Below are 18,983 nucleotides of genomic sequence, written 5' to 3'. Positions count from 1 at the left end.
TGAAGCTTGAAAACTCACTGACTCAAGTTACTCCTGTTCTCAGTCACAGTGAAAGACTTTGAACCATTCTGACCTCATGATGGAAAAGCAAGTGATACTGATGTAGGTGGAAAATGAACATAATGCATTTTCAGTTTGAACAATGATTGTATCACAGTTCTTGAAACGGGGAAAAAAATGCATGTATGAGTGTGAATGTGTAGTTTGTGCTTGGTGAGGTTACTGTCAGCTCTGTGTTCAGTGGTCTGTGTCAGAGTCTCTTCCTCTTCAGCAGCTGCAGTCGGTTCCTGCTGTAACAGCTCAGTGTCTCTGCAGTCTGACTGAGGGAGGTTTTTGTACAGCTACAAATCACTGTGTGAACACTGGGCCACTGTGTGCACTCTGACAGTAATAAACTGCTGCATCTTCAGTCTGAAATCCACTGATGGTCAAAGTGAAGTCGGAGCTGCTTCCACTGCCACTAAACCGAGCTGGTGTTCCTGATTCTCGTGTGCTTACATATTTTATTAGGAGCTTTGGAGGCTGTCCAGATTTATGTTGATACCAGAACATAGCCTCATCTCCATCATTGTATGTGTAAACAGGTTTGCTGGTTTTACAGGTGACAGTGACAGTGGATCCTGCAGTCGATGTCACTACTGGAGGCTGAGTCACAGTCACCTGACCGCTGCATCCTGCAGACAAAAACAAATCATTCATTGATCAGCAGAAAGAAATGAGAGAAAAGGCAGCACATCATGTTTGAAATGTTGCTGAGAGAATGAACCTGTGAAACAGCAGCAGGCCAGCGTCCAGATGAGGATGGTGATGAGAGTCATGGTGCTCGTGCTTTCTGCTGTGTCGACTGACAGATGTGAGTCCTGCAGTGTTGAACTCACAGGACTATAAACCTTCTCAGTTCACTGGAGGATCAGCTGACCATGCAAAGCCTCCTCTCTATGGAAATCATCTCTCTGCTCTCAACACACTCAAGGCAACGTGGATTTGAATTATTTGAATGTAGCTGTAAAAGCAGATTTTTATGCTTCTTAATATAAAACTGTTAGTGTTACAGTTTTCTCGATTGCTAAGACACATTTCTCGAAAACTGCTCTCCTTTTCTCTAAACTGTGAGCACAAACCCAGTTTTCCTCTTGCAAGACCAAACTTTCACCTCAAAACAGTTCAATCTGTGCTCAAAACTGAACTCTGTTGTCAAATTGTGCCCCGAGTCCATCAAAATTAAAAACACTACTGTGCAGTCACTAAACAGTACATAGAAAACTCAATGCTCAGGACATGAAGGTGTAGAAATAAATGTTTATTGTTCACTGCAGACTAAATGCATGTGTGCATTTAGCACTTGTAAACAGTAAGCCTATGTAAAAATAAAGCACAAAAATATTCAAATGAGAAGTGCATTACTCAGCCACAGCATCATTTCTCCATACTGGGTCAGGCCACAGGACTTCATCCACATCACAGGCCACATTTTGTCTGGCCAGGTAACAGGGGAAACAAAGCCCCTGGCATGCCGTATCCAGGCTTGGCATACCTCCACACCTGTGTCACCACAGACTCATTCCATGGCTTGCACGAGATTTACCCTGGTGTAAGGTTGGCGTTTATATATCCACCGCCATGAGAAGAATTCTTCAGTGGGGTTCAGGAAAGGGGAGTACGGTTGAAGGAAAAGATTGATAAAACCTTGGTTCATATTGAACCACTCTCTAACCTGGAGGGCTCTGTGAAAACTCACATTGTCCCAAACAACAACATAGATGAGATGCTCATCCTGCTGCCCTAACTGAGCGTCTCGCATGTGATTGAGGAACATAAGGAGCTGGTGAGTGTTGTAGGGCCCCAGGTTGGCATGATGGTGGACCACCCCATGATTGCTGATGGCAGCACACAATGTGACATTGCCACCACGCTGCCCAGGGACACCAACAATGGCCCGTTGGCCAATCACGCTACGGCGTCTCCTTCTCCTATTGGTGAGATTAAACCCAGCTTCATCCGTGTAGATGTATTCATGGAGTCTTTCCATTGCATCCAGTTGAAAAACTCTCTGTACAAATAGATACAGTTTTGTAAGTGATACAGAAAAAGTGATTTAGGCCGCTACAGTAAATCACAACTTACAGCAATCAACATTGAATGTGTCTGGATATATACCAACCTGTACATACTGGAATCTTTGACTCTGAGTCGCGATCAAAGGGCTCTCTGTACAGCTGTTTCATGCGCAGTCTGTTGCGTTTGAGGACACGATCAACAGTAGAGAGGCTGACACTGCTGATACCCTCACATGGTCCTCAATGATCTTCTGCTGAATTTCACGCAGTTTAATGGTGTTGTTCTCACGGACCATATCGACAATTAGGGTCTCTTTGTGTGGGGAGAACATACCTGTCCTCCCACCCCCATGTGACAGTCTTTTAATTCTCCAAAAAGAGAACATGCACCTACAAAAATATACATGGAATACTAGGCCTACAAACAGTTCGCCTAACCCTCCATTACAATACTACAGTACATTGGCACAGTGATGTACTGAAACATATATTTACTTACAGCATACTGTGGTACAGTATATAGTATAGTCATACAGTAATTGCTGTCAACATTTACATACTATAATGTCAAAAAAGGTAATTACCTGTTCTCCTCTCTAAATCTTGGGATTACGGTGGACACAGTGAATCTCCTGATGTTTGGTTGTACTCTTTGTCCGGCCTCCCTCATGCTGATACCATGGACAAGAACATGGTCAATCACAGTTGCTCTGAGTTCATCAGATATTACTGTTCTTTGTCTTCGCTGACCACCTCGACCACCTCGACCACCTCTCACACAAACTCCTCCACTCAGATTTCTATCCATTGTAGTGCCTCACAAATCAGTGCTCTCTGAACTGCCTTATATATGTTCCCTCACATCGTTAGCCACAAGTGTGATCAATGTTGAGTTGTTGTGTTCAACCAGTGACACCTGTGCTTTACTTGCGTTTGACTTTTGCCACCTGTGCTCACCATTATGCAACACAGGTGCATCACAAAAATGAAAATGTGTCGGCAAGTTGTGTCTAAACAGGTGAAAAGTGCTTATGGTTTTGCCAAAAGAGTGACTGATTCATTCAGTGGGTTCAGGCAATGGAGCGTTTGGTTCAGACAATAGGGTTTAGTGTTTTTAGCAATGGAGAAAAACTGTAAGTGAAACGAGATTATTTCTATCATTAGAATATTTTGGTGGTGTGTGCATGTACATGACAGTGATTGGATACATTTGTGATTATCATAGATATTTTGTTTGCAGAACGATGAAATATAATGAGCTTCAGAGCTGTTGTTGTGCTTATATTTTTACCTCTGCTTCCAGTCCAAGAAGCCTGAATGCTAGGCTAAGCTAATGCAAAGCTAAGCTAAGCTAACAGGCCACTGGCTGTAGCTTCATGTTTAACAGACTGTGGTGATCCACAGTTTTCCCTCCTTTTTCCCTTTCAAGTCTTGTGTTTGTCCTCTCCCTCTGTCTCCTGTCTGTCTGTCTGGTGTGAGTGTGTTTCCCTGCAGGGTGTGGCTGACAGGTTGGACTCGGCCTCCTCCTCCCATGAACAGCTGCACTCAATCATTCAATCAAGACTCACCTGCAGCCACAGCACCAGCTCTCCACTTGCTGAAATGTATGTTAATCCATGTGGTAATGACTGAGACTCCTGAAGAAACGCCAAAGTATATGTCTGCGTTCTTCCCTTGCTTGTTTGCCATCCTGACTCTTGATGTTCCTACGTTCTCATGTGCATTGCCCTCACCTGTCTCTGTAAAGGAAATGCAAGTGATCCTGATGTATATGGGAAATTAACATCATGGGTTGGTGGTAAATTGGAAAAAAAATATGAGTGTGAATGTGTAGTTTGTGCTTGGTGAGGTTACTGTCAGCTCTGTGTTCAGTGGTCTGTGTCAGAGTCTCTTCCTCTTCAGCAGCTGCAGTCGGTTCCTGCTGTAACAGCTCAGTGTCTCTGCAGTCTGACTGAGGGAGGTTTTTGTACAGCTACAAATCACTGTGTGAACACTCCACCACTGTGGTAACTCTGACAGTAATAAACTGCTGCATCTTCAGTCTGAAATCCACTGATGGTCAAAGTGAAGTCGGAGCTGCTTCCACTGCCACTAAACCGAGCTGGTGTTCCTGATTCTCGTGTGCTTACATATCTTATTAGGAGCTTTGGAGGCTGTCCAGATATATGTTGATACCAGAACATACCCTCCTCTCCACCACTGTATCTATAAACTGGTTTGCTGGTTTTACAGGTGACAGTGACAGTGGATCCTGCAGTCGTTGTCACTACTGGAGGCTGAGTCACAGTCACCTGACCGCTGCATCCTGCAGACAAGAACAAATCATTCATTGATCAGCAGAAAGAAATGAGAGAAAAGGCAGCACATCATGTTTGAAATGTTGCTGAGAGAATGAACCTGTGAAACAGCAGCAGGCCAGCGTCCAGATGAGGATGGTGATGAGAGTCATGGTGCTCGTGCTTTCTGCTGTGTTGACTGACAGATGTGAGTCCTGCAGTGTTGAACTCACAGGACTATAAACCTTCTCAGTTCACTGGAGGATCAGCTGACCATGCAAAGCCTCCTCTCTATGGAAATCATCTCTGCTCTCAACACACTCAAGGCAACGTGGATTTGAATTATTTGAATGGAGGTGTAAAAGCAGATTTTATCCTCTTCATATAAAACTGTTAGTATTAATACTGTTGAATGTTTGTGGCAATCAGTGATTACTTTCTTTTGTTGTTTAAATTTAATTCTGCATTTTAACTTGAGGCTGCGTCTGAGAAACTGTCTGTGAGTTTGTTTCAGTTTTATTTAGATTGATTGTGGTTCTGCTTGATACAAGAACTTAAAGTGTGAGGAGCAGTGATGCATCAAAGTCATGCAAATACAGTGAAGGAGGCAAACACACACCTGTTCATGTGAAACAGAGAGAGCAGAGGTGAGGTGGAGCCACACTTCATCATCTTGACCATCATTCAGACATTAAAGGTCTTGTCTCTAGTCTGTCTCTCCCTGTCGGTCAAGTCTGTGTCTGTGTGGCTGACAGGTTGGGCTCGGCCTCCTCCTCCCCTGAACAGCTGCACTCAATCATTCAATCAAGACTCACCTGCAGCCACAGTAAATAAGCACCAGCTCTCCACTTGCTGAATTGTCTGTTAATCCATGTGGTAATGACTCAGACTCCAGGGGATTTTCCAGGTAGGAGGTTCAACAAACTCTGAGTCTATTGCTGAACTTACTCTGAGACGGGAAACTCTGAGTATCCGGTTCCAGAACAGCCGATCTGAGTTAGTTCAATCAACTCTGAGTATGTTCACCTTCAGTTGCACGCGTGCACAACCACTATTAAAAAAAGCCATCATCAATGGAGCCCCGATACTACGAGTCACCATGACAACTGACAAAAAAAGATCAAGTTATTTTACCCCCGATGGAGTTGGAGTTCATATTGCAGTCCTATGGGGAGTATGAACATCATTCAAAAAGGTAAGGCATGTTTGCAAGGCCATGATTGTACCTCACATTTATTTTAATTTGATTTGTTTTCATTGACTGAGGCTATTAAACAAAGTAAATATTAATGCAGTGGCTACTTCAAGTAGTAATTTAAAGCCCTAACATGTTGTTTTAACACGTCATCTCATTCAATACCCCACTGAGTAGATTAACACGTGATACAATGTTTACACATTTTTATTTTACACGTATTGAAGTCATTTAAAATGTGATGATGTGTACACGAACACTCAATAAAATACTAATTTAAAAGAGATTAACATTTGAGTTCTTCTTAGCCAACAGAAAGAAGGCAGAGGCCCGAAAAACGCGTGGAGGGCCACCTCCACCACCTCTGACAGAGGCGGAGGAGCTGGCCCTCAGCCAAAACCGTGACCGACGGTGGCTGAAGGCATCCGCAGGGGAAGCTCATCTGAGCCTGTCACCCCCAAGGACACAAGTGCTTCCATCAGATGCAAGTATTTGTGTCTTTTTAAAAAATAAAACTTACATATAAAACTTATTATATTTAAAACTATATAAAAAATAGGGTTAGGGTGAAATATGTTAATGGTTGGAACTATATTACAAATCCTAACTAATCCTAAGAAATTATACCATTTGATGAAAAGTGGTAGCGTTCGAACAGATATTCCTCTGGAAATGACAGGACGTCTAATCTGGGTCGGAAGATTCTCTCGAGACGTAAAGCATTTCGAATCAGCTGGGCTTCAATATCAATCCGATTGGAAATGAATGAGCAATCGATGTCTAACAGCTTTCTTCATGTGGGAGGAGACAGGTAGAAACTCAGGGTTTCTCATAGTAAACCTGTCAGCGAGCAGGTTATGTTGTTACCATGGTGACTGACTGAGAGTTTCAGTTAACTCTCTTTCTGGAACGGAAAACTCAGAGTTTCCCTCATCTCAGGGTTAAGTTACTCTGAGTTTTCACATATCCTGCTTTCTGGATTACCCCCCAGAGGCTGTTGTCCTGGGCAAAGGAGCTGTACTCCTGCAAGGTCCTCCATAAGGGCCACAGCCAGACCCAGTCCCTCCACAGGAGCCAGTGTCAGGCCTAGAGGGGCTGGCTGGAGCCCACGACAGGAGCTCTGTGTGTGTGTGTTGGGGGGCAGCAGGAGGAACACACCTGCTGCTCTCATCAATATGACTTTTAATGTTTGCAGAGGAAACTAAAGCTTTGTGTGACAGAGAACAACACTGCTGTAAAGTGTTGGACAACAACAACTTAGAGAGAAATGTGTGTAGCTCAGCAGCTGGATGTGAGTGTGCTTCATAACTGTCATGTTGATGGTTGATGTTTGTGCTAATAAAGCTTGAAGTGATGAACAACTTGATGAAGTGTTTGGTCTTTTATCTCATGAAGAGCAGCAAGAAATTAAATGCTTTTATAACTTCAGCTGATTCCCTCTTGGACCTGTCCCCCCTGGCCTGACCGTCTGCTCAAATGATTGGATCTCTGACATTTGTCTGTGTTACTCTGTTGGAAAGATCATTAAACTCATTAAACTCTTCATCATCTCCCACCTCTTTCTCTGAGTCACAGTGTTTGGGTCTGTTTCTTCACACGAAAGTAATAAATTCAATGATTGTACAGGTTCAACAAACAAAATGCAACATGTGCGTCTCTGAGCTTTAGTGGTGATGTTCAGCTGATTTTTGTACCTTTGGATGGAGCCAGGCTCGATGGTTACCAAGACTCCAGTCATCAGATGTTGGTGATCATACCAATGCTAGTCTAACAGTTGTTGACAAGGAATAAAAATAAAACTATGTAAAAATATAAATCACACAAATGTATGAGTGTGAATGTGTAGTTTGTGCTTGGTGAGGTTACTGTCAGCTCTGTGTTCAGTGGTCTGTGTCAGAGTCTCTTCCTCTTCAGCAGCTGCAGTCGGTTCCTGCTGTAACAGCTCAGTGTCTCTGCAGTCTGACTGAGGGAGGTTTTTGTACAGCTACAAATCACTGTGTGAACATATCAGCACTGTTTATTTCGTGGAGACTCTGACAGTAATAAACTGCTGCATCTTCAGTCTGAACTCCACTGATGGTCAAAGTGAAGTCGGAGCTGCTTCCACTGCCACTAAACCGAGCTGGTGTTCCTGATTCTGGTGTGCTTACATATTTTATTAGGAGCTTTGGAGGCTGTCCAGATTTATGTTGATACCAGTGCATATAGTCATCTTCATCACTGTCTCTGTAAACAGGTTTGCTGACTTTACAGGTGACAGTGACAGTGGATCCTGCAGTCGATGTCACTACTGGAGGCTGAGTCACAGTCACCTGACCGCTGCATCCTGCAGACAAAAACAAATCATTCATTGATCAGCAGAAAGAAATGAGAGAAAAGGCAGCACATCATGTTTGAAATGTTGCTGAGAGAATGAACCTGTGAAACAGCAGCAGGCCAGCGTCCAGATGAGGATGGTGATGAGAGTCATGGTGCTCGTGCTTTCTGCTGTGTTGACTGACAGATGTGAGTCCTGCAGTGTTGAACTCACAGGACTATAAACCTTCTCAGTTCACTGGAGGATCAGCTGACCATGCAAAGCCTCCTCTCTATGGAAATCATCTCTCTGCTCTCAATACACTCAAGGAAACGTGGATTTGAATTATTTTAATGTAGATGTCAGAGCAAACTATATATATACTAAAAACTATTCATGTTAATACTGTTGAACATTTGTTGCAACCACTGATTATATTCTAACAACTGTTTTGTTGTTGAAATTTAATTCTGCTTTTTTTACTCTCTGTGACACAAGAACTTAAAGTGTGAGGAGCAGTGATGCATCAAAGTCATGCAAATATAGTGAAGAAGGCAAACACACACCTGTTCATATGAAACAGAAAGAGCAGAGGTGAGGTGGAGCCACACTTCATCATCTTGAAGATCATTCAGACTTTAATGGTCCATCTAGAAAATGTCGACTTTATTCTCTTCTTTATGTTTCGTCTCTTCGTTGTCAACAACCTCCTTGTCTCTTCTTTATGTTCTCCTCATTAACATATCTATAGCACCCCCTGTTGGCGGACTGGACTAACACTTAACTCAATGTGAGCTGACTGGAGATTTGCAGTGATGATTTTAAAACTTCACTCAATCACTTTTTCTACCTCAGTCATCTCCCACTTTATATTTGGCTGAATACTGTATTTCAAGACTTTGATGTTTCTGCCTCGACTGCAATGATCATCTACCACAGATCAGGATTAGCTGAGGTGCCAAAAGGCTAAACGCCTGGGGCCCGTTGCACAAATCTAGGATAAGGGATTAAGCCGGGATATGTTGGTTATCCTGGCTCAACTTATCCGTGATCCGGTTCCACAAAAGCAGGATAGTGGAAAGTGGGACATGTTATAGGATAAGTTACCGTGGAGATTTAATCTGTGGAGCTAGACTGCTCCAGACCAGGCTAAGTTCCAGGATCTACAGAAACCAATAGTTATTCCACTGCCCATCACACATTGTTATCACATTCAACTAGATCCACTGTCATTATTTAAACATTAACACAAAACATAAGCGTCATTAATTTCAATTTTAATTAATTTCAATCATTGTAGATAAATGATGATTTTAGATGATGTTGCAATCATTAGATAGACAGTTTCCCATAGACTATATATAAAATATACATCCAATATAAATATAAATGCACATCAAAGAGTAACATGATGTTCCTTTATTGAATAAGGATAAATCAAAGCATCAGTTCCTTTCAAAACTGAAGTCACACAGTGACTCTACAAGATAGAAAGCACAGAATCAAAGCATATTATACAACACAAGAATAAATACATATTCAATGGTCTGTATATAATACACCCCACGTGTCTGCACACTGAAATAAATGCAGGACAAATCCGTACACAACAAATGAACAGACAAATGAATGGATGCAGTAGCCTCCCTGCAAGCTTGTATACACACAGTATACAGCAAAAACATAAGAGGCCAAATCAATCTAAATTAAAAAAACAAAAAAAACAAATACACAAATTCCTCTGCCAATGTGGTCCCTGACCAGCCGACCACTGTCGTCATCAGTGAAGATGGCAGGATTGTCCCAGTCCATGTGTGATGGCACTCTGGGGGCCCTCTCCTTCCTCAGGCAGGCCACATTGTGGAGGACAGCACAGGCCACAGTGATGTCACATGCCCTCAAAGCGCTGACCCGTAAGTCATGAAGACAATGAAAGTGTGCCTTCAGGAGGCCAAAGGTCATTTCAATCCTGGCCCTCGTCCTGGCATGGGGGTACGTGTACGGCGTCAGGAGAAAAGGCTGGCCGGCATACCGCCTGTCCCTCAGCAAGACACCAGAGAATTCACCTGTCAATACAAAATCTCATCATCACAACCTCATAAACAGAGTGACATTCTTGACACAGTTATGATGTAAAAAGTGGTTATTGTGCATTCTAAAGTATGAGTCAGGGCACTCACCATTCTGCAAGATATTCTTGTATTTAATCTTGACTTGCTGCCATGTCCCAGTCATGTTTATATACACACACACACACACTTTTACATACGCTAAAACAACATACATGAGATAAGATCAACTTTATTTATCCCAAAGGGAAATTATCAAGGAGTTATACAGTCTGATGGAGTTATATTTACACAATTTCACTCACATCTGCAGTCAATTCCACTTACAATTTCAACTGATTCATAATCAGAGTACAACTACGTTTTCGGAGGTGTTAATGAACTATTTGGATTGTAATTGTGATGGTTTCAGCGGAGCAGTGAGTGTGTATTTGTGCGCTTTTTACGCATTCAGGCAGTCTGCAATACTTTGCCACGCTTCCTCTCGTTGTTTTATAACTGTGGCGGTGTTGCCTTTCTTTTTAAATGGTCCTTCACCTCCTCATAAGCCTCCATGAGGATTTCTGCCTCCGACGGGGAAAAGTACGCCGCTCGAGTTGCCATGGTGAATCGGTGAATCTGTGATCGATGGTGGGGTCTATTTGAGGAAGCACATACTTATCCAGGATAGGTTTCACCTGGCTTGATGAATCCGTGTCTGTTCATCCTGGCTTGGTCTTTGTGCAACCAATTAAGCCTGTGAGCTCATGTTTTGGATTGGTTGAGCTCAGCTCAGTCACTTATCCTGGATGTCTTAATCCTACTTTTGTGCAACGGGCCCCTGGTTTGAGGGATGGCGACCAACTTTAACTGGTCCTCACAAAACAAACATACCTGTATTCCTCAAATACACTGAGGTGTGTAGAAGTAACTGCATTTCATTTGCACCTGTTTGAAAAATGGTTTGATGTTGCATTAACCCCCTCAACTCATCACAGCCTACATCTCTTCCTGCACTGATGTGAAACACACTGGTCCATACAGACCTGCTGTTGTGAATCATTCCATCCTGCAAGATGTAGAAGAAACCAATACTATCAGGAAGTGGGGGTGTGACTTTTTGAGGATTGATCTATAAGATCACAACATATGATCATAACTACAAGCCCCACCAGCTTGGATGACCATGATCTGTCTGATCATGTCATGTTTGTATGGTTAATATGAAGCTAAAGCCAGGAGCCAGTTAGCTTGTCTAAGCATAAAATCTGGAATCGGGGGAGAACAGCTGGCCTGTTGATGGGCAAGTAAATCATCCCATCAACAAATGTCAGTAATTAAGAGATTCCCATTGGGAAGAGTTTGTGACCATTGCACATAGCCAGTCTAGAAGTTTCCCCTTCAATTGATTATTTTACGCTAAACTAAGCTAACGGGTTATTGACTGTAACGTCACATGGAAAGTTTTGTTGTTAATAACGTCAACTGGTACAACAATCTGTGGCCTGCTGGTTATCAAAACAGTGATAACACTTGGTGACATGGAATAAAAATAAAACTATGTAAAAATATAAATCACACAAATGTTTGAGTGTGAATGTGTAGTTTGTGCTTGGTGAGGTTACTGTCAGCTCTGTGTTCAGTGGTCTGTGTCAGAGTCTCTTCCTCTTCAGCAGCTGCAGTCGGTTCCTGCTGTAACAGCTCAGTGTCTCTGCAGTCTGACTGAGGGAGGTTTTTGTACAGCTACAAATCACTGTGTGAACAGATAAGCACTGTTTATAACATGGAAACTCTGACAGTAATAAACTGCTGCATCTTCAGTCTGAAATCCACTGATGGTCAAAGTGAAGTCGGAGCCGCTTCCACTGCCACTAAACCGAGCTGGTGTTCCTGAAACTCGTGTGCTTACAAGTTTTATTAAGAGCTTTGGAGGCTGTCCAGATTTCTGTTGATACCAGTGCATACCCTCATTACCATCAGACCATCTGTGAACAGGTTTGCTGGTTTTACATGTGACAGTGACAGTGGATCCTGCAGTCGATGTCACTACTGGAGGCTGAGTCACAGTCACCTGACCGCTGCATCCTGCAGACAAAAACAAATCATTCATTGATCAGCAGAAAGAAATGAGAGAAAAGGCAGCACATCATGTTTGAAATGTTGCTGAGAGAATGAACCTGTGAAACAGCAGCAGGCCAGCGTCCAGATGAGGATGGTGATGAGAGTCATGGTGCTCGTGCTTTCTGCTGTGTTGACTGACAGATGTGAGTCCTGCAGTGTTGAACTCACAGGACTATAAACCTTCTCAGTTCACTGGAGGATCAGCTGACCATGCAAAGCCTCCTCTCTATGGAAATCATCTCTCTGCTCTCAACACAGTCAGGGCAACATGGATTTGAATGATTTGAATGTAGATGTCAGAGCAAACTATATATATACGAAGAACTATTTGTGTTAATACTGTTGAACATTTGTTGCAATCACTGATTATTTCCTAACAACTGTTTTGTTGTTGAAATTTAATTCTGCTTTTTTTACTCTCTGTGACACAAGAACTTAAAGTGTGAGGAGCAGTGATGCATCAAAGTCATGCAAATATAGTGAAGAAGGCAAACACACACCTGTTCATGTGAAACAGAAAGAGCAGAGGTGAGGTGGAGCCACACTTCATCATCTTGCTGATCATTCAGACATTAAAAGTCTTGTCTCTTGTCTGTCTCTCCCTGTCGGTCAAGTCTGTGTCTGTGTGGCTGACAGGTTGGGCTCGGCCTCCTCCTCCCCTGAACAGCTGCACTCAATCATTCAATCAAGACTCACCTGCAGCCACAGTAAATAAGCACCAGCTCTCCACTTGCTGAATTGTCTGTTATTCCATGTGGTAATGACTCAGACTCCAGGGGATATTCCAGGTAGGAGGTTCAACAAACTCTGAGTCTATTGATGAACTTACTCTGAAATGGGAAACTCTGAGTATCCGGTTCCAGAACAGCCGATCTGAGTTAGTTCAATCAACTCTGAGTATGTTCACCTTCAGTTGCGCGCGTGCACAACCACTATTAAAAAAAGCCATCATCAATGGAGTCCCGATACCACGAGTCACCATGACAACTGACAAAAAAAGATCAAGTTGTTTTATCCCCGATGGAGTTGGAGTTCTTATTGCAGTCCTATGGGGAGTATGAACACATATTTCGGCATAAATGTATCACCGCTGCAGCAGCGAAGGAGAAAGAAACAGCATGGAAGAAAATAGCTACCCGAGTCAACGCGTGAGTTTGAATGCACTATTCCACTGACTGAACATTTAACCGTACTTAAGATCATAGCATACAGTTATGAATGGAAATGGGAATAAAATCTGATTTTCATTTCGGTTCAATCCAACAGGGGAGAAACGAACTTGGAAGTAGCTAAAAAGGAAAAATAAAAACATCAATCAAAAAGGTAAGGTATATTTTGCAAGGCCATGATTGTACCTCACCTTGATTTTAATTTGATTTGTTTTAATTGACTGAGGCTATTAAACAAAGTAAATATTAATGCAGTGGCTACTTCAAGTAGTAATTTAAAGCCCTAACATGTTGTTTTAACACGTCATCTCATTCAATACCCCACTGAGTAGATTAACACTTGATACAATGTTTACACATTTTTATTTTATACGGTTTGAAGTCATTTAAAATGTGATGATGTGTACACGAACACTCAATGAAATACTAATTTAAAAGAGATTAACATTTGAGTTCTGCTCAGCCAACAGAAAGAAGGCAGGGGCCCGAAAAACGCGTGGAGGGCCACCTCCACCACCTCTGACAGAGGCGGAGGAGCTGGCCCTCAGCCAAAACCGTGACCGACGGTGGCTGAAGGCATCCGCAGGGGAAGCTCATCTGAGCCTGTCACCCCCAAGGACACAAGTGCTTCCATCAGATGCAAGTATTTGTGTCTTTTTAAAAAATAAAACTTATATATTAAACTTATTATATTTAAAACTATATAAAAAATAGGGTTAGGGTGGAATATGTTAATGGTTGGAACTATATTACAAATCCTAACTAATCCTAATAATCCTAAGAAATTATACCATTTGATGAAAAGCGGTCGCGTTCGAACAGATATTCCTCTGAAAATGACAGGACGTCTAATCTGGGTCGGAAGATTCTCTCGAGACGTAAAGCATTTCGAATCAGCTGGGCTTCGATATCAATCCGATTGGAAATGAACGAGCAATCGATGTCTAGCAGCTTTCTTCATGTGGGAGGAGACAGGTAGAAACTCAGGGTTTCTCATAGCAAACCTGTCAGCGAGCAGGTGATGTTGTTACCATGGTGACTGACTGAGAGTTTCAGTTAACTCTCTCTCCCTCATCTCAGGGTTAAGTTACTCTGAGTTTTCACATAACCTGCTTTCTGGATTACCCCCCAGAGGCTGTTGTCCTGGGCAAAGTGCTTCGTAGTTGATGGAGATTTTAATACAAGAGCCTCAAATGAGTTGAATTTGATATCAAGTTTGGAGGTTAAACTGAAAAAAGACTTGAAGAATAAAGCGACACCTCAGCTTGTTTAGTGGCTGCAGCATCATGGGCTTTGGTATAGTGAGGTGGCGAAGCTTCATTTAATGGCGAGAAAACATTTGATTTCATCCGGTTTGATGTAAAACAGTCACATCCAGACCATGCTGAAGAATCAGTGTTTGCTCAATTGTCTGTTCATCCATATTGTAACGACTGAGACTCCTGAACAAATGGCAAAGTATGTTTCTGCTATCTTGCCTGCTTACCTGTTTTCCTCATTCTTGATTTTCCTATGTGCTCAGGTACCTTGTCCTCACCTGTCTCTGTCCATGCCTTGTCAGTCCACATCCTTGGAAAGGATTTGAACCAACATTCGTCTGACCGACTCCCCCTCAAGTCCTCCTGAAGCTTGAAAACTCATTGACTCAAGTTACTCCTGTTCTCAGTCACAGTGAAAGACTTTGAACCGTTCTGACCTCATGATGGAAAAGCAAGTGATACTGATGTAGGTGGAAAATGAACATAATGCGTTTTTAGTTTGAACAATGATTGTATCACAGTTCTTGAAACGGGGAAAAAAATGCATGTATGAGTGTGAATGTGTAGTTTGTGCTTGGTGAGGTTACTGTCAGCTCTGTGCTCAGTGGTCTGTGTCAGAGTCTCTTCCTCTTCAGCAGCTGCAGTCGGTTCCTGCTGTAACAGCTCAGTGTCTCTGCAGTCTGACTGAGGGAGGTTTTTGTACAGCTACAAATCACTGTGTGAACACCCAAGCACTGTTTATGTAATGTTCACTCTGACAGTAATAAACTGCTGCGTCTTCAGTCTGAACTCCACTGATGGTCAAAGTGAAGTCGGAGCTGCTTCCACTGCCACTAAACCGAGCTGGTGTTCCTGATTCTCGTGTGCTTACAAATTTTATAAGGGGCTTTGGAGGCTGTCCAGATTTCTGTTGATACCAGTGCAAATAGTCTCCATAACTGCTGCTGCTATAAACAGGTTGGCTGGTTTTACAGGTGACAGTGACAGTGGATCCTGCAGTCGATGTCACTACTGGAGGCTGAGTCACAGTCACCTGACCGCTGCATCCTGCAGACAAAAACAAATCATTCATTGATCAGCAGAAAGAAATGAGAGAAAAGGCAGCACATCATGTTTGAAATGTTGCTGAGAGAATGAACCTGTGAAACAGCAGCAGGCCAGCGTCCAGATGAGGATGGTGATGAGAGTCATGGTGCTCGTGCTTTCTGCTGTGTTGACTGACAGATGTGAGTCCTGCAGTGTTGAACTCACAGGACTATAAACCTTCTCAGTTCACTGGAGGATCAGCTGACCATGCAAAGCCTCCTCTCTATGGAAATCATCTCTCTGCTCTCAACACACTCAAGGCAACGTGGGACACAAAATCAGGAGAAATACTGTTTGGATTGACACCATCTATGATCTTAATGGAACACAAGGAAATATTTATATTACAAGTGCAGTTGAGGATTTAAGGAGAAGTTTGTGTCCACTGTGGTTGGTATGATGTGTCTGTTTGTCTGCCTTTCATTTACTGACAGGGTTCACTGCAGATAAATAATGTAATTCACTTCTGCTTATTGTGAGTTTGGAAATTATTATTATTAAAAAGCATCATGTTCATTCAACCAAGTATCACCTGATAGAAAACTGTGAAAAAAAATGACTTCATTACAAGAAGACTGTCGTCGTTTGTCTGTCAGGTGCAGAAAACTAAAGAAAAATGAAAGAAATAACCTTCATTTATACAATGATTTCAATCCAGATCACTTAAAATGCTTTGCAGATTCAGAAACATGTCATTTTATTTTCATCAGAGACTTTTTTCAGTGTATAGATGCTTGTTGACAGTGCAGGAGGTTTTTGTACGGCCACTTCATCAGTTTGTATCACTGTGGTGGACTTTTGGTGGAGGAACCAAACTCATCATTGACTGTAAGTATCACAGATTTATCATTTCTACAACATGAAAGATCAAACTTCATTGTGTAAAATGAGCTAAATACATGAGAAATTATTGAAGGAGTTTGAAATGTGTATATTTATTGTTATTTATCAAACTTGGCTGAAATCGCAATTTGGCTTTCATTGTGCAAAGATTCACTTTATTATTGTGTTTCTGATAATATTAAGGTTAAATAAATGCCAAATAAGTTACATTTTCTCATATTTTATTTTCAATGGAGTTTTTATTAGACAAAATGTGCTTGTGGAATTGGTCTGAGGAAAAGTTTAAAGCTAAAAAATGACATCAAATTTCTTATGATTTACATTCAAACTGTTATTAAAATGAAATGAAATCTGTTTATAAAACAAATAAGTGAGTTTATATGTTCATGCAGTCCAGCTGTAGTTTGTGTTCACAGTTCGTTAGTTTAAAGTGGTGAAAAGGAAGTGAAACAGACAGATGACAAAGTCTTTAACTGGATACAGACATTACATTTTGAAAAACAAGAAAATCATTGAAGGCATGAATTATTTACTGTCACACATTGTAAATTAGACATGAAGAATTAATTTCATGATCATTATTCTGAATATTTCTTTAGATTTACACTCGTGTTGCATATGATTGTCGAATTCTAAGTGATTTGTGATGAGTGCCTCAGTCGAAAATTCATGAGTTTAAATGTCAAAATGAGATTAAGTTTGAGCATTTAGTTTTATTTGTTAGCGCCTCATTTGGTCCCATCTGTCACCTCCTCTCCTCTGTCTGATCACAGTATGGTGCACACAGCTCGTCCACAGTCATGTTAACCTCTGTCATGTGTGGTCAGTGTGTCGTGTTCAGCTGTGTGTCCTACAGTGGGAGTTAATCTGCTCCTGGTGTGTCTCTGCTCTCCCCTCCAGCTGGCTCCACGGTCAGGCCCTCGGTCTCTCTGCTTCCCCCCTCCTCTGAGCAGCTCTCCGGGGGCTCGGCCACGCTGGCCTGCCTGCTGAGCGGCTACTCTCCTGAGGGAGCCGTGGTGAGCTGGGAGGTGGACGGCACGCAGGTGACAGAGGGGGTCCTGAGCAGCTCCGAGGAGGAGAAGAGCGGACGCTACAGCAGCAGCAGCACCCTGAGCCTGAGCAAGGAGCGCTGGATGCAAGGAGAGCTGTACTCCTGCAAGGTCCTCCATAAGGGCCACAGCCAGACCCAGTCCCTCCACAGGAGCCAGTGTCAGGCCTAGAGGGGCTGGCTGGAGCCCACGACAGGAGCTCTGTGTGTGTGTCGGGGGCAGCAGGAGGAACACACCTGCTGCTCTCATCAATATGACTTTTAATGTTTGCAGAGGAAACTAAAGCTTTGTGTGACAGAGAACAACACTGCTGTAAAGTGTTGGACAACAACAACTTAGAGAGAAATGTGTGTAGCTCAGCAGCTGGATGTGAGTGTGCTTCATAACTGTCATGTTGATGGTTGATGTTTGTGCTAATAAAGCTTGAAGTGATGAACAACTTGATGAAGTGTTTGGTCTTTTATCTCTTGAAGAGCAGCAAGAAATTAAATGCTTTTAGAACTTCAGCTGATTCCCTCTTGGACCTGTCCCCCCTGGCCTGACCGTCTGCTCAAATGATTGGATCTCTGACATTTGTCTGTGTTACTCTGTTGGAAAGATCATTAAACTCATTAAACTCTTCATCATCTCCCACCTCTTTCTCTGAGTCACAGTGTTTGGGTCTGTATCTTGACAAAAACCTCATGAAGTCACTGATTGTACAGGTTCAACAAACAAAATGCAACATGTGCGTCTCTGAGCTTTAGTGGTGATGTTCAGCTGATTTTTGTACCTTTGGATGGAGCCAGGCTCGATGGTTCCCAAGACTCCAGTCATCACACAAAGCTAAGGTGAGCGCCCACTGGCTGTAGTCTCATTTTCAATGGTCAGAGATGAGAGTGGCATCAGTCAGCAAAAATATGAACAACCTCTGACAAAGATAAATGTGTTTGTTCAAAGGAATAAATGACATGTTCAGAGTTATGTGGATTACTGTGTCAGTGTAAAGTGACGGAAAAGCAAATGATACTAATGTGTGGAAAATAAACATGAGATGTTGGTGATCATAACAATGTTAGTTTCACAGTTGTTGACATGGAATAAAAATAAAACTATATAAAAATATAAAACACACAAATATATGAGTGTGAATGTGTAGTTTGTGCTTGGTGAGGTTACTGTCAGCTCTGTGTTCAGTGGTCTGTGTCAGAGTCTCTTCCTCTTCAGCAGCTGCAGTCGGTTCCTGCTGTAACAGCTCAGTGTCTCTGCAGTCTGACTGAGGGAGGTTTTTGTACAGCTACAAATCACTGTGTGAACAGATAAGCACTGTTTATATAGTGGAAACTCTGACAGTAATAAACTGCTGCATCTTCAGTCTGAACTCCACTGATGGTCAAAGTGAAGTCGGAGCTGCTTCCACTGCCACTAAACCGAGCTGGTGTTCCTGAAACTCGTGTGCTTGCATATTTTATTAGGAGCTTCGGAGTCTGTCCAGATTTCTGTTGATACCAGAACATACATTCATCACTACCCCATCTATAAACAGGTTTGCTGGTTTTACAGGTGACAGTGACAGTGGATCCTGCAGTCGATGTCACTACTGGA

General features: G+C 42.4%; 1 pseudogene; it reads left to right on the top strand.

Annotated features, from left to right (window-relative positions):
- The first annotated feature begins 1,855 nt into the window (after positions 1-1,855).
- On the top strand, positions 1,856-17,570 carry LOC143331867 (Ig lambda-2 chain C region pseudogene; annotated as a pseudogene).
- Positions 17,571-18,983: the final 1,413 nt, after the last annotated feature.

The sequence above is a fragment of the Chaetodon auriga genome, chromosome 14 (assembly GCF_051107435.1).
Source record: "Chaetodon auriga isolate fChaAug3 chromosome 14, fChaAug3.hap1, whole genome shotgun sequence".
Lineage (NCBI taxonomy): Eukaryota > Metazoa > Chordata > Actinopteri > Chaetodontiformes > Chaetodontidae > Chaetodon > Chaetodon auriga.
Note: the sequence above shows the minus strand (reverse complement) of the source record. Positions and strands in the feature narration are given on the sequence as shown.